The following is a 17,070-nucleotide window of genomic DNA, read 5'->3' on the forward strand; positions in this document are numbered from 1 at the left end:
CTATATATTTTGGATGGTAAGTTTAAATATTAATGATTCCTAATTATCTATGTAATATTCTGGTAATACTGTAATAATTTACGTTTTACATTAAGGGTATCTGGTACACATAACATTGTACATGTATTAGTTAATTTTAATACAATAAATGGTATCATTATTGTAAGTGTTCATATATTAATGTGACTGGTTTTTTTTACATTAAACACTACCATAATAGTGGCATGAGTTATTTGAAACTCTCCTTTTTTCTTCCCTCCTACAGAAGGATCTGGAGCCATCAATCAGATGATTGTAAGTATTATGGAGAGGGTTGCTTATATAAATGAATTTATTGGGAGGTGTGTTTTGGATTTTAAAGCCATCTCATAAAGATGACGTGCCTAAACTGTTTCTTTCTTTGCACAATATCAAGTCATTGATGTGATTTGTGTTCTTATCAAATAACAAATCCCTCGTTTCCATGGTTACAGAAACCTCGGACGCTGGCACCTGGTCCTACTTCTACCTTTTTAGAAGTCCGTGTTGCTCTGCTTTAAATTGACATTTCGTTTCATGGGTTTTTGAGATGGTTGACAGTTTGTTATTGTCATTTTTAAGCGCTAAGCGCATGCGCAAGCGCTTATTAGGGTTTCTCAGATCTCATGATCTTTCCATGATCTTTCAATCAACGACATCTATCGGTAGTTTCAATCGTGGTTGCGTTCAATACTACAAATATCCAGACATAGTAAATATATTTGCTACAATCAAGTTTTTGTGAATTGAAGAGATTGGGTGCCGTTTAAGTTTCTATTCAAGTTAAAGTTAGAATTGTTTCGATAGAATATACATGTATGATAATAAGAGCAACGTTCGCCGTATTGTGTAGGACAAAAATACGATTAATATTAACGTTACAAGAGAAAACGTGTAACTTTATATATACGCGCCCAATGATATAAAGTTTTAATTTAAGAAACGTTTATATGTTTGATACTGCACATGAAATAATTTTTCGTCATTTTCTCACTTAGCGGACACATTAGCAACTTAAGATTTAAAATTCGTGGATCTACCTTGAAATCGAACGCAACCTCGACAGCGACCTCTATCATGATGTAAACAAAGTGGGGTTCTATGATTAGTGTACAAGGTCTCATAAAATATCTCCGCGGTGAAATATAGTTCTAAAAAGAAGGTGTTTAAAGTTTTCATATTGTTGTTTAACTTTATTTCTTTTACACTTTTAATAATGAAATGCCAGATATAAACCATTTACCACTTAATTACTGATATATTCGATTTATAAATGATGAGGTCAAACCCGCGGAATAATACAATATTTACTTCGAGAAGGCGAGAAAAATCTTAAACGTGGGCGAACCTGAGAGCTGTTTAAAGAAGACGAAGACAATTAAAGTAGGCGGAGAAAGAATCATCAGACCGAGAAAAGGTAAATACAATCATATATCTGGCGGTAAATGTGATTGAAGATTACATACAGTGCAATTGCTTTTAAACCATTTTCAAAAGTAGTACGTCGAAGCAGATCTATTCGTTATCATTTAGACACTAAAATAATATGAGAGTATTTGAATGAGAATTTTATTTACGATTGTTTATAATGATATATATTTGAGAACATTGAGAGGCTTGAGAATCATGAGATACATGAGAGAATTCTGAAACTCCAATGAGAAATTTGACACGACTTAGAATTTTGACACACATTTGAGATTGATGACTTTATGAGAGATTTGATGATACCCTTGATGAGAGATTTTATGAGAATTCTGAGATTAACATGAGAATTATGAAACTTCAATTAGAATTTTGACACGACTAAGAATTCTGAGACACGCATTTATGAACAATGAGTCAGTATAAAAATTGTGAATTGTGAGAAACATACAACTTGAATTTTGACAAAGACTCAAAATGTAGATCAGTTATGCTTTACAACAATGTTGTCTTTATGAGAAGTGAGAACTTTGATTTTGTATAATTAATATTGACACTGTAGAACTGTTCTTGAAACCTTGTTTAGATAATTCTAAAAAGGTCCATTAGTTTTGAATTTTGATTACAAATTCAAAGAATATAAGATTTTTGTAGATGGTGTATAATTAGTTTTTTTTTTATAAATTAGAAATTGATACTAGTAATGTAGAGTTTTATGTGTCCATTTGTTTCATCATTTGGCTAAATTATTCTAAATTATTTAGGAATGACAGCTTAATTGATTATTTTAAAAAATATAACTGCGGGATATTATATGAAGCGTAATTTAATAATCGACATAAAATATTTGCCTGCCTGACGTTCAAGTTCCCTTCGTAGTCATGCCAAATGAATCCGATAAAGTTGCAAGTATGCTCTACAGATCAGGACTAATTCTCTTATTTTGTGTCAACTTATTTATTGATTAGGATAATAATTTAATACCATTCGATAGTACACAGTTAAAGTATTGAAAGAAAATGGCTACAAATGATTCTCAGAAAAGAGTAGTTCAAGCTAATTTTAATCAAGGGGATGTTTATTTCTCTAATGAATCCAGGGGTAAACAGTGTATGACAAACTGTGTTGTCTTCATAATGCAAAGTTGTTTGAAAAGCTTTGAAGATATTGACAGAAACGATTTGAATTTTACATTAGTGAAAGGTGATATTTTGTATAAAAAGACGTGTCAATATGGTTTTCTTCGACCAAATCAAGAACTTTTACAGTTTTCAGATTTACCAAAGTTTGTCAATTTCAAATGCGTTAGTTTCTCAATTGAAACTTTATCGACATTTTATGGCAACATGTCAGTCAATGGAAGTGTTGATGGTGTTGGGAAGAAGCTAGAAACAAGTTTGAATTCAGTGTTGTCATCTTCTTGTTCCAAACAGTTTGCCATCCTAATTTTCCATTCATCTGCAGTTGCAATCACTTTTAATGAAAGAAATGGCACATATGGAGTATTTGACTCTCATAGTCGGGGTTTGAATGGTTTGTGTGATCCAAATGGATCAGGTGTTTTAAGTACTTTAGCATCAATCCAAGATCTGTGTTCATTTCTGAGAAAACTATGTATTTCATTGTCTCCAACATCAACTTTACAAGAAGTTCAGTATGAGATTTGTCGAGTCAAAATAGGATTTTCCAAAAAGCGGAAGAAAACTTCCTTAGATTTGGATACAGATGTAGATGATGACCTGAACATTACTCACTCAGTAAGTGGCAAAACATGTGAACATGCTTTTGATATTGTAAATAGCGAATCATCATTGAATACGGAAAAAACAGAAAATGATTTCACTTTGAAGGATGTTACTGATGCAAGAATAGACAAAGTTGTTCAAAACTTTCAAAAGAAAGTTTGTCATGGACCCTGTTATATATGCAGTTGCTGTACACAAACATGGTTTAGGGAAAATGTTCATAAAGCCACTTCCCTCATTGGTTCATCAGATTTATTGCAAAACTGCTTACTTGGAATCAAAAGTGTGGAAAATACAGAATGGGTATGTAATACTTGCTATAGAAATCTAAAATCTCAAAAAATTCCATCCTGTTCTGTCTTCAATGGAATGGGGTTCCCAGAGAACCCCCTGAGCTTGACATTACTGAACTTGAAGAGAGATTAATAAGTCCAAGAATACCATTTATGCAAGTCGTAGAGAAACCTCGTGGTGGTCAGAAAAGTTTGAGAGGAAATGTTGTCAATGTACCATCAGATGTGAATTCTACAGTTACATCTTTACCAAGAACTTTGTCAGATTCCGAAACTGTTCAGGTTAAGCTGAAAAGAAAGATGAATTTCAAGCACTCTGTATTGCATGAAGCAATCAGACCAAACAAATGCTTGAAAGCTTTAAAATGGCTTTTGAAAAACAGTTCATTATTTCAGACAGAAGGGATTAAAATGAATGAAAATTGGAACATAGAATCAGAAATGCATGAATGGCTAGGGTATGATGTGGGTAATAGTGAAAGTGATTCACATATTGAAACATTATCAAGTGAAACTGAACTGACTAATCAAAACAATGCAAATCATGATGATGACTCTGATGAGTGGACAGAGGATCCAAATTTTGAAAACAGGCTAACTGGTAGCACAGATACATTGCTTCATCCCGTTGATGTAAGGTCCTTGTGTAAAACCTTTTCATTTGCCCCTGGAGAAGGTCAGGTACCACTTGGTCTTTATCAAGACAATAATGCAGAATATTTAGCATTTCCAAGTATTTACTGTGGTCAGAAACGTCCCGAGAACAAAGACAGGCAAATGCCCGTGCATTATAGCACTATCTGCAAATGGGAATTGAGAAGTGTTGACAGACGTGCAACTTGTTCAGTTCCAAATATTTTCTTTAAACTAAAAAAACTGCAAATCAAGCAAATTCAAGATCGAGTAAATGTGGCTATGAGAAAGTGTCAACTGAATGGGCAAAAAGTTACAGTAGGACAAGTTCTGAATCAATCAACTTTTGATAATATTGTGAGACTTGATGAGGGTTATCGTGTATTACGGCAGTTGCGTGGATCTCCAGCTTACTGGGAAAGTGCGAAAAGGGATGTTTTTGCAATGATAAGGCAGTTAGGTGTACCTACCTGGTTTTGTTCTCTATCAGCCGCTGAAACCAGATGGCCATCTCTTCTCAAAATTCTTGGACAACAGGTTAAACATGTTGAATACACCGATGAAGAAATTGCCAATTTAACATGGAAAGAGAAGTGTGAGCTTGTACAAAGTGATCCTGTAACATGTACACGATTTTTCAATCACAGAGTGCAAGTTTTCATTAGTGATGTTTTGAAATCATCAAATTTTCCATTGGGAAGAGTTGTGGACCATTTCCATAGGGTTGAATTCCAACAAAGAGGATCCCCTCACATTCACTTGCTTGTATGGATTGAAAATGCACCCCTGTATGCAAAATCTGACAAACAAGATTTGGAGAATTTCATTGACACCCATTCTTCATGTCAAAAGAGAAATGATATCCCAGATCTCATCAATTACCAAATTCATAGACATGCTCGCACATGTAGAAAGAAGGGGAAAAATATTTGCCGGTTCAATTTCCCCCTACCTCCTATGTCAAGAACACAAATTCTTGAACCATTACAGGATGCTGAAAAGGAAAAATATCCAAAAATTGTTGATGAATATGAAAGAATTGCTTCTCTTTTGAATGAAATGAAAACTGGCTTTGACATGTCTTTTTCAGAATTTCTTTGTAAACTTGAAATTTCAGAGGAAATGTACATAATGGCTCTTAGATCTTCATTGAAATCACCAAAGGTTTTCCTAAAAAGAGATGTATCTGAAATCAGAGTCAATTCTTACAATGAAATGATATTGAAATGTTGGCAAGCAAACATTGATGTTCAGTTTATTCTTGACGCATATGCCTGTGCTGCTTACATTGTTTCATATATTTCAAAATCGCAAAGAGGAATGTCGAACTTGATGTACGAAGCTTGTAAAGAAGCAAGGCAAGGAAATAAAACTTTGAAGCAGCAAGTGAGACATATAGGGAACACATTTTTGACTCATGTAGAAGTATCAGCTCAGGAGGCAGCATATTTGATATTACAGTTACCACTGTGTGTTAGCACTAGGTCATTCGCATATATTAACACCAATCATGATGAAAACAGAACATTCCTTTTAAAACCATTGGATGTTCTGTCAGAACTACCCGAGAGTTCAACAGATATACAGTCAGATAATGCTTTGAAACGTTACCAGAGACGACCAAATGCTTTAAAAAATATCTGGCTGATTTTGTGTCACAATTCGATGTTATTTCAGAGAAAAAAAATGAAGTTAATCAGAACAAAGATGGTGATTTACCGGAGGATGAAAGAAATGAAGAAGACGAGGACATGCTTGCAGAACAGGATGAAACTGTAGATTCATTGCAAATGGAGTATCACATGAGAAATGGAACAATTCTTAGGAAACGCAAGACAAATAAAATAATTCGATATGTAAGATTTAACAAAGACCAAGATCCTGAGAACTTTTATAGAGAACAACTTATGTTGTTTTACCCTTGGAGAAATGAGACAAAGGATTTGCAAGGAAACTATGGAACATATGAGGAACACTACAAAAGAAAAATTGAAATCATAAATGCCAATAAACTTAAATATGAGGTAGATGAAGGCATTATTGACATTGTTGAAAAGAATATGACAGATTGTGATGAAGAATTCCACGTGATTGCAGCAGAAGTGCAGCACAATGAAGAAGTTGACCAATATGAAAAAACAGATGATGAAAACATATTTCATGGGTGTTTCAACCCAAAAGATATTGGTCTCGACTATGACATTGGCCTTGATTTAGGCATAACAAGGAAACAAATCAGCATTTGTGATACACCTGTGAACTCACTTAGTCATAATGATTATATGAATTTGGTCAGAACTTTGAATGAAAAACAGAAAATATTTTTCTATCATGTATTACATAAAATGAAGATGAATGAAGGACCAATTTACTGTTTCTTGACTGGTGGAGCAGGTGTTGGAAAAAGCATTGTAACTACTGCTATTTACCAGGCTGTGACAAGGTATTTTGCAAAAAAATAATATGAAAATCCAGATGATGTGAAAACTCTTTTGTGTGCCCCAACAGGAAAGGCAGCTTACAATATAGGTGGACAAACAATTCATTCTCTTTTCTGTATTCCTGCAAATCAATCTTTGAAGTACAAACCATTAGATATGAAGCAGTTAGATTCCTTCAGAGTCAAATTCCGTAGTTTAAAAGTTATTTTCATTGATGAAATATCCATGGTTGGAAACAAACTTTTCAATTACATAAATCTAAGACTTCAAGAAATATTTGCTACAGAGAAACCATTTGGTGGAGTAAGCATTATTGCTATTGGAGATTTGTTTCAGTTGAAACCGGTATTTGATGGGTGGATCTTTCAGAATTTGGTAGATGATTATGGACCTTTGGCAGCAAATCTTTGGCAAGACCATTTCAGGGTATTTGAATTGACAGATATCATGCGTCAAAAGGATGATAAAAGTTTTGCTGAACTACTCAATAGAATGCACAAGGGATTGCATTCTTCTGCTGATATTGCCACTCTGAAAACAAGGTTAAAGTCACTTGATTCCATCCCATCTTCTTTGCCTTACTTGTACACTATTAATGCACAAGTAGATGAGCATAACATGCAGAAAATCCAGATGATGTGAAAACTCTTTTGTGTGCCCCAACAGGAAAGGCAGCTTACAATATAGGTGGACAAACAATTCATTCTCTTTTCTGTATTCCTGCAAATCAATCTTTGAAGTACAAACCATTAGATATGAAGCAGTTAGATTCCTTCAGAGTCAAATTCCGTAGTTTGAAAGTTATTTTCATTGATGAAATATCCATGGTTGGAAACAAACTTTTCAATTACATAAATCTAAGACTTCAAGAAATATTTGCTACAGAGAAACCATTTGGTGGAGTAAGCATTATTGCTATTGGAGATTTGTTTCAGTTGAAACCGGTATTTGATGGGTGGATCTTTCAGAATTTGGTAGATGATTATGGACCTTTGGCAGCAAATCTTTGGCAAGACCATTTCAGGGTATTTGAATTGACAGATATCATGCGTCAAAAGGATGATAAAAGTTTTGCTGAACTACTCAATAGAATGCACAAGGGATTGCATTCTTCTGCTGATATTGCCACTCTGAAAACAAGGTTAAAGTCACTTGATTCCATCCCATCTTCTTTGCCTTACTTGTACACTATTAATGCACAAGTAGATGAGCATAACATGCTAGCATACACAAATGCAGAAACCAGTAAAAAATGTACAATTTCAGCTATAGATACTGTTAGTGGAGATGTAACTAAAGACATTAAACAGAAAATTTTGTCAAAAGTTTCTGATGATCCATCAAAAACAATGGGGTTATTCAAAAATTTGCTAATAGTTGAAGATATGCCGGCTGAAATTTGTATCAATATCGATGTCGAGGATGGTCTCACTAATGGAACAACATGTTTGGTTAAAAAATTAGACTTTCGAGTGGAAAATTCACAGAGGTGCAGTATTATTTGGGTTGCATTTGAAAATGAAGCTGTTGGTTCAAAAGCACGTACAAAGTATGCACACCTTTTTGCTCCATATTGCAGTAAATCTTGGACTCCTGTCTTAAAAATTACAAGAAATTTTAATGTAGGCATGTTTCGCTCTGCATATGTGATCAGAAGACAGTTTCCTTTGCGTTTAGCCTGTGCTAAAACCATACACAAATCTCAGGGGTCAACCATGAATAAAGCCGTTTTGCATTTTGGAAAAAGGAAGCAAGAACACATGCATTATGTAGGTTTAAGCCGAGTTAGAAAATTAGAAGATGTGTTTTTATTAGAACTAAATGAAAGTAAGATTTCTGTATCAAAGAGTGTTGCTGATGAAATGAATCGTTTGTACTCGGAGGCTACTCTACACTCATGTTTGCCGATTTTACAAAATCTGAACGAGGATTTAAAACTACTGTATCATAATTGCAGATCACTGCATTTGCATATCTATATTATGAAGTTGGAGAAAAACTTGATATCAGCTGATATCATTGCTATAGCCGAAAGCAGACTAAAACCATCAGATGATGCTACATGTTATGAATTACAAGGATATAGCACCTTTAGATTTGATGATGAGAAATACATAAGTGGAAGGCCATATCACGGAATAGTTATTTATTCAAAGATCTCTTTCCAGAATATAAGAATACTCCATATTATGGCAACTGAAACAGTGCTTTGTCATATAATTCACCGGGAAAGAATATTGCAACTTGTCTTCTTTTATTGCTCTCCTCAAAAAGCTTCACAGGGGTATTTGTGTCAGTACCTTCAGAATTTGTTTGAATTGCTTGGAACAGAACATCATTTTGTTATTATGGGAGATGCAAATGTTGACTTTTTTACACAAACTTGTTTATCAGAATTTCTCATAGACCATAAAGTAAGCCAGGTTGTTCACTCTGTTACAAGTGATTATGACTCATGTTTGGACCACATTTATACCAATATGGTGTGTCCTTCTCAAATATCAAGTGCAACATTGGAGTCATATTACTCTGACCACAAGCCAATTGTGGCTTATTTGCCATATCATGATGATCATACTGATGAACTTGAATAAAAACAAAAACAAAAAACCTTGAAATTATCATGATGATATTTAAGCATTTTTTCAGTTGTCAATGTAACATAAACTCAGTTGTCAATATAACATTCCTCTTGGGGTTTAGAAATAATTTTTCATACCGAATCAGACTTGAACTTGACATAAATTTAAATTTCAGTTATTCCATTAATATGAAAAATCTGAGTTACAATCAGGTGTATATTAGTTAATTCGAAAAAATATACATTTGCAAAAGAAACACTTTATTCCCTGTTAATTTTGTGAGATAAGCTGTATTATCAATATAATATTTTTTGTGCCATCAAAAGCTATTCTCTATCTCTTCTGACTTTGTTTCAAAGTTGAACAGTGACAATATTGTTATATCTTTGTAGAATGCCATTCAAAAGCATTCTTGACCTCAAGGAGGAAAAAACCTCGAGCTATACCATACTCGAATGGTATAACTGTCAAAGTGTTTACAAAAGGAACACATCGCCAAAAACAACAAGAATGGGTGAAGGCAAGAATAGATGTACCAAATGCCATAGAGGAATCTGCAGTTTAAATGATCATGCCCACATCACCAATAAAGAAGGTTTCTGAAACAAAGACTTCTCCATGAAGATCCATTTTCTCTGTTAAGAGACAAATAATCAAAGTAAGACTATAGTAAAATCTCAATCGTTGACATTGATAGTAGAAAACAACATACGTTTACAACATTTTGGTATTTTATTCATGTACATCTGAATTTCTCCATTTGTTTATTTTAGAATGAAGCCTCAAAAACTGTTACGGTTAATGGAACAACACATTTATTAGATCAATAACTCTTCAAGAAGATAACCCATGTACATTGATGTCACTCTTTAGACAGAACTTGCAGAACAAGAACAACAGATAGGGAATTCAAATCAAAATTTCCCATTGTCTGTTGAATGAGTTGCAAGATATGGAACTCTTAATTCAAGTAGGAACACTATTGTTTAGGTCAATTATTTGTTCATTGACTACATGAATGTATATATGTATTGCAAATTACAACAATATTATAACTGTCATTTTCAAATTTGAATTGTTTTTGTCACACTTAACTACCATATTTTTAAAAGATATACTGATAAAGAGAGTCAATCTGACATTTTTTAATATATATTTGCAATTTTCTTTCTTTGCAGAAAATACAGCCACTTCAAATTCAAATTAGTGGACACATGGAAGCACTTAGGTCTACAATTGCAATAGGGCCTTTAAAGAACAATCACTGGATTCAAACTACAGGGACATTACAGTTCAACTATAATGAGTAATGAAACAACATTATCAGAAAGTGACAACCATGCCTCCAGTCTCTCCTTCAATGAACCAAAAGATTATCTCTTGGAGTAAAATCCCAATTAACATTATTACCACACAACAAGGATCTGAAATTCTCAGTCTGAAAATTGCATTTACTGACAACAACCACAACACCAATCTCAAACTAGAACTTTTTTTGTCTTCAACAAAAAGTAAGGGCTTTTCGACAGCCCTATTATCCCTTTTTAATTAAATGTTCAAAAAAAAAATTATTCTCTAAGTTTTTTCCAAGTGTTCTAAACGCCTTGGTATCCCCAGTTGCTTGGATATGATCTTATGAGTAGTGCAATGTGAAAAGAAAGATAACTCCAGAATTTTACAGGTAGCTACACTTCTAATTTCCAGAGGAATATTTTCAAAAAATCATTGTGAAGTAAGTATTCATTCCTCGGACACAAAACTTGGTATGCCTATAGTATGTATGCTTTACATTCATACAACAAAGCGAAAAAACTCTTACTAAAAAAAAATTTGAAATTTCAACAACTGATGATCTTTGGGCTTTCAAAACCCCTATAAGGAGTCAAAAAGTGGCCCCTCGGAGCATAATTTTAAGATTGTACTCTTTATTCTGAACAATAAACTGAAAAGATTTTGGAAATTAGATGAAAGGTAAAAAAGTTACAGCTAAAGGGCTGTTTTGAACGTTGGCCCCTGCAGATCCCTTATTCTTTCGAATTGTCTACCCAAAAACTTTTCCGGTCTGCACATTGGTTGTGTCATTATTAAAAAAAAATGTTGTAATAATTACTCCAAAACTTTTTGAGAAAACGTGACACGCGTGATTTTAGTTTAACCTTGAAACTCCCATAGACAATTTTTCATAGGCTCATAAAACCGGAAGTACTCAATATCTTTTATTCAAACTTGGAATATATGTTTAATAGTTCTATCTGAACAATGTTTTGGCGTCTTATAAAAATTTGAAGGGTTTTTGAAATTTTTTTGGCTTTACATCCCCCCTTTTCTCAAGTTCGAGCCTTAATATCTCAAAAATGGTAAGAGATAGAGGAATGCCCACGCTTACGATTTTGTACAACTGGACAAGATGCATCTAATTCTTAAATTTGAATGCTCTAACTCAAAAAATAATAAAGATAGTATGTTTCAATTAATTTTTAGTATTTCCCTTCTCAAAACCGGAAGTGCCGGAACGGGAAGTCCAAAACCTTACATACGCGTGTCATATAAAGGTGCTATAAGATTATAGCATTCGTGTTTTAATATGTTTTTCCGTTTTCAAAAAATCGCTGACGAAACTTTGTCGAGTATAAGAATAATAATAAACAGAAGAATAACAATAGGTCTTTTCGACCGAAAGTCGAAAAGCCCTAATGAGAAGGAGATGGATTTCATACTGTAATTTCAGCTCTATTTATCAACTCAAAATTTTTTGTATACTTCTGAAAATTAATTATTCCCAATAGTTATGTAAAATTCTGAGGAAAAAAAATGTTTTCGAAGTATACACTCTCCCTCCTTTTTATATATGGTTATAACAAATATCATTCCAATTTTTAGAAAAAAACATTTTTTTTTTTGATTTTTATCGTAAAGGATTTAAACAAAAATATATTCAAAATGTGAAAGAACATTTAAGCTTTTGTTGTGCAGCAATATTGCTTGTTGTGTGTACATGTATATTATATGATTTTTGCAAACATTTTCCATTTGTTACAAATTAAGACATGGTTAAACCTTATCTGCAATTTTTTGATACACTTGTTTGTCCATTATTGTTATTGATGAACAATTTTGTGACATGATTACTATTAAAGAAGTATTGTTATGGTTATTAACATCTTGCAAATTGGATTGTGCTTGTATTTAATTCATACCTGATGTACATGTGTTGGTTTTTAGTTTGTTTTGTTTTTTATCTTATTACATGTTGAAACCAATCTCCAGCACCATTAAATTTCATATTTAATTTTCTAGGCCAGCAAACAGATTTTTGTAATATTTATCACACTTAACTACATTTTTTTATTGAAGAAAATATGTTTTCTTCATCCTAAAGAACCTCTACTTGTTTATTTTTTTTCATTTCTTTTTTCAGTGTCAAATAATGTTTTACATTACCATTGTAAGCATTTCTAACTTTGTATTCATAGTGAAATTCTTTGCAATAAAACTTGTTAAATCTCTTAAATTTCTTTCCATTTTTTCCTCTACAAATAACTTAAGACCTGCATGCATTGTGCAAATTACTCTTAATTCCCTTTACAATTTAAATTAAGATATAAACGAAATTATAAATGCATGGCTAATAAAATGAATATAAATGTTTTCACCTGCACAAAACATCAATGTTAATCTGAGATAACCTAGAACATTGTTTATGAAACCAATAATTACCTTTTTGCAAATATTTCAAAAATTGAAACCTTTCATTTTCCAGTAAACATGGTAAGGCTGTCAAATCCAACAAAAAATGGTACACCTTCATTCTTTGACATACTTTATAGATTTTCTCTTTCCTTTAATTGTTTTTCAACAGCGTAGAAAATGTGGTACAGCAATAACTATTTAACTAATTTGCAGGTTGTGAGTTTGAATCCCGCTGGGACTTTCATTGTATAAATTTTTGCCTTATCCCATTTCTTTTTCAAATAGTGTTCAATTTCAAAATTCTAAAACAGAGAAAGTATATCTCATGTACATTGCTTATTATTAGATTTAACAGATGTTCCTTAATACAGTAACAAACAGCGAATGCTTAGCGCTTCTCAGTACTTTCAGTACTTTGATTTCATTCATTCAATGTTCATTTTTGTAATATAAATATACCATGATCAAGAGCCATTTCAGTCTGCTTATATTCTCTTTGTTTCAAAAGTTGCATTTTCGAATTATTTCTTTGGAAACAGTAAATGAAATTTCTCAAAACTTTAACTACCAAAAATTCCTGATATAAGTCGAAGATCATTATTTACCTTTTTTAAATAATTCTGTGATCTTTTTTCTTGTTACTGAGAAAGTAGAAATAAACATCAAGTATTTACCTGGGTTTTTTTTATATTTCAGGACGTTATAACAAAATTCATTCATGACATCTTAAAGCCCTAGACAATGAGCTGTTGGTTGTTAGCTGGTTCATAGTTATTATATAGGTAAGAACAGAGACGTCATGCAAACGTCCATATCAATATAGGATCTCTCATAATTGTCTCTCTTGTTGCCTCCCTCTCAGTCTATCTTTCTCGATCATTTGTCTCTTATTAACTTTTCTACCCATCAAATTTCTTTTGTAGGTCTTTTTCTGTGAACGTAATTGATAGAGCAGGAGATTATGCTTTTTACAAAACAGTGTCTTGTATACACTTCCGATAACATATGTTGTCTTCGATGATCGTTATGTAAAATGTTATCAATACTGAAACATGTTGTACTGTACAATGCACTCGCCTATCACTGTGTGACCCGAGTTTGATTATCTGTGATTATTTATCGAACGGTACATGTACTTAATATCATGTCTTATGCATATTTTGTAAGCATTCATTCATTTAAGGATAGTCATATCCACTGCTCTACGATGTTAGAATAACATATGTGTTTATACAATTTCGCAATGCATAGTGCCATGGGGGTGTGGCCACCATTAACTTTAATTTTTAAAGGTAGATCTGATATTTAAATCAAAACAAATTCAGTGTTTGCCTTTGCTGCGATCAAGACATTATCTTTGTTCTTTTTATTTAAGGTTTTGGATAAAAAAATTCTTTAAAACTTTTTAATCATATCAATTATATTTAAATGATGAATAAAGAGTTATTCTACTTTTCTTTACTCTTAATCTTTTTAAAGCTGTGTATGTTTGGGAGGGGGTTAAAAAATCACCGTACATTGACCATACAAATCATGCTCTTCATTAGAGTTGCAGGTTTATTCCCCGAACATGGTGTCACGCGCTTTTTAAGTGCGATTTCATCTTTGTTCTACTGTAAAAATTTCAATATACATGTATTTATTTGACACCTTTTCAGTTAGTAAAGAAGCAGGTCACAACACAATGAAGACGATTTATATTCCTCTGTCGAAGATTGATGAAAAGATAAAATTTCAAAAGATAAAAATTCCAAGTTATAAACCCTTTGACATTTTGTTGACATAATTGTAAAAATATACATACGTATTTTACAATAATACTATGAGATATAAAACTTTATATACGTTAGATCATTTGATTTGTTACAAGCGGAATCATACGAAATAAAAAAGTGTATTTATAGTAATATTTGATATAAAACATTCAAGAAAAAGAGAAAAGTATTCGCCTTTGAAATTTTACACACAGCATAGTGGTATTATTGGACGCTGACACCTGTACGCATTAAAAAAAAATAAACGATAGGAAGATAACTTAAATTCAACTCCTTAAAAAACAAGTTTTAACATTTTCACGCAATTAAAATACTTGTTATTGAATCTTACATGCTTGTTTTATTTATGTCACTTCTTCTTGTGTTATAATGCTGTTTTATATTATTTCTTTAATACATTGATTAGAATATGTTAAAAAATAAAATCTTTTATCATCTTTAATGCCTTAATGCGTACAATGCTGTGTGTAAAAATGTTATGTTATAAGGAAAAATTTGCACTAATATTTCTTTTTGAGGTACATTATCGCTCTATATATCCTCGATTCACATTTGCTTAATTACTTGATATTTTATGATTACCTCAGAGTTCAAACAATGTTCATCCAAAAGTATGAAAAGTACAAGCTCAGAAGTTTAACAATATAATATATTTATGCCCTTCTTCGAAGAAGGGGGGGGGGGGTATATTGCTTTGCTGCTGTGTGTCGGACTATCCGTCCATAGGTAGGTCGGTCGGTCTGTTCCGTCGAAAAGTCGGTCGATCCACAAACAGTTTCCGTTCATTTTCTTCGCGGAGGCTGAACATATTGAAATGAAATTTGGTATTTATGTTTACCATCATTACATCTACATCAAGTTCGATGTTCGGTACGATATGCTCCTTGCACGTAGAAAAAGTCCAATAATTTGCAGCTTCTTCGAAGAGGATGCACATATTGTATAGCAACGATTCACAAATCTGAACAGTGTAAGATCCTTTTTTCCAAGTTTTGAACAAAAACTTGCTTGGCTTTGAAAAAGATACCTTCATTGCTTTCTCTACATGTATGCCACGCTCCATGTTGAAAACAATCCAACTTAAATTCCTCATTACGTCAGGTCATGCATTTTATATTCATTATGTACTTCTGAATAAAATCAATTCAGTACTTTCTGTACTTTGATTAAAGTTTTTAAGTATGAGACCCTATATTTTGATCAACAGGCACTCAAGAAGACATTATGCCAAACATTCATTTACTGATGTAAGAATTACAAATAAGCATATGTGAATGAACCTGTGTGTCGGAAAGGAATTAGATAACCACAGTCTGTTGAAGGTATCAGTCATGTTTTTAACCTTTAGAGGGCGTTTAGCGCTCTGCAAGCTGTGCTGTAATGTAAAAACTTTATATATATATATATATATATATATATATATATATATATATATATATATATATATATATATATATATATATATATATATATATATATATATATATATATATATATGCATTTTCAGAAATATTTAGATCCTTTGGTGTTTTATAAGAATGATTATAAATGGTAAAGATATGTATTTATAAACAAAAGTTTTAGTCACAATAGTTTTAAAGCAGACGTACACCGCTTTATTCATTTTTCTTGTGGTTGATTTTTCATGTAAAACAATCACTCGGTTTTGTTTATTTTGAATATATGAAGCTATTTACTTTTTTGATATTTTTCTTTAAAAAAAAACAAAACAAAAGTATCTCATTTGTGCATTTAAATGTTTAAATACTAATAGGTTTTAAATATTATAATATTTGCATGTGTAAGGGGAAGCTTAGAGAGCTTGTTTGCTGTTGCAAATCACAAACAGTAGCACTGGGCTTCAAATTACCGTTCTTAAGACATATTGATCCGTTTCAGTGGTTTATCATTCTGAATTCCCGTTTTTAATGCCTTTACATATATAACGCTTAACAATTGGAATTTGACATTACACAAAAATGGCTACAGTGAATATGAACAAAGCACTTTTCTGCTTTTAAACTATTCTTTAATCATCGTTTTGTCAGTAATTTGTTTAATTAATTACAATACTGAACTTTTCTGTCAATGAATAATCACAGTTTCTGTTGAATCCGCCATCCATATTCCCCCAATTTGTACCCCACGTGTTTATTGTCACGGCCTCGATTTCTTTCTTATGGTATAACCTTCTTATTGTATGAATGTGTATCATTTTACACTGCAGTTATATAGATAAACGCAATATCTGAATTAGTATGTTAATAAATTTTCGTATTATATTCTATTAACGATTTTAGACTTATATCCCGACAATTGAGATGAATCTACTATGTTTTGTTGTCATTATACTTTTTTCTATCTGTATTCCTTTTTTTCAAGCTATCGATTACATTGTCTTTATCGATAGCTTAAGAAACAGTATAATGACAACAAAACATGGTGTTCCCGTCTTGCACACATTTGGT

At 32.3% G+C, this 17,070-nt stretch overlaps 1 protein-coding gene and 1 long non-coding RNA gene across 2 annotated transcripts in view; both read left to right on the top strand.

Moving 5' to 3' along the window:
* Positions 1–17,070, top strand: part of LOC136269696 (uncharacterized) — a 96,849-nt gene that overhangs the window by 8,481 nt on the left and 71,298 nt on the right. The window lies entirely within an intron of this gene.
* Positions 1,013–10,620, top strand: LOC117684559 (uncharacterized). The gene is made up of 4 exons (XR_010711420.1): positions 1,013–1,435; positions 9,530–9,795; positions 9,911–10,107; positions 10,316–10,620. It is a non-coding gene; the product is annotated as an uncharacterized lncRNA (long non-coding RNA).

The sequence above is a fragment of the Magallana gigas genome, chromosome 2 (assembly GCF_963853765.1).
Source record: "Magallana gigas chromosome 2, xbMagGiga1.1, whole genome shotgun sequence".
In the NCBI taxonomy this organism is placed as follows: domain Eukaryota; kingdom Metazoa; phylum Mollusca; class Bivalvia; order Ostreida; family Ostreidae; genus Magallana; species Magallana gigas.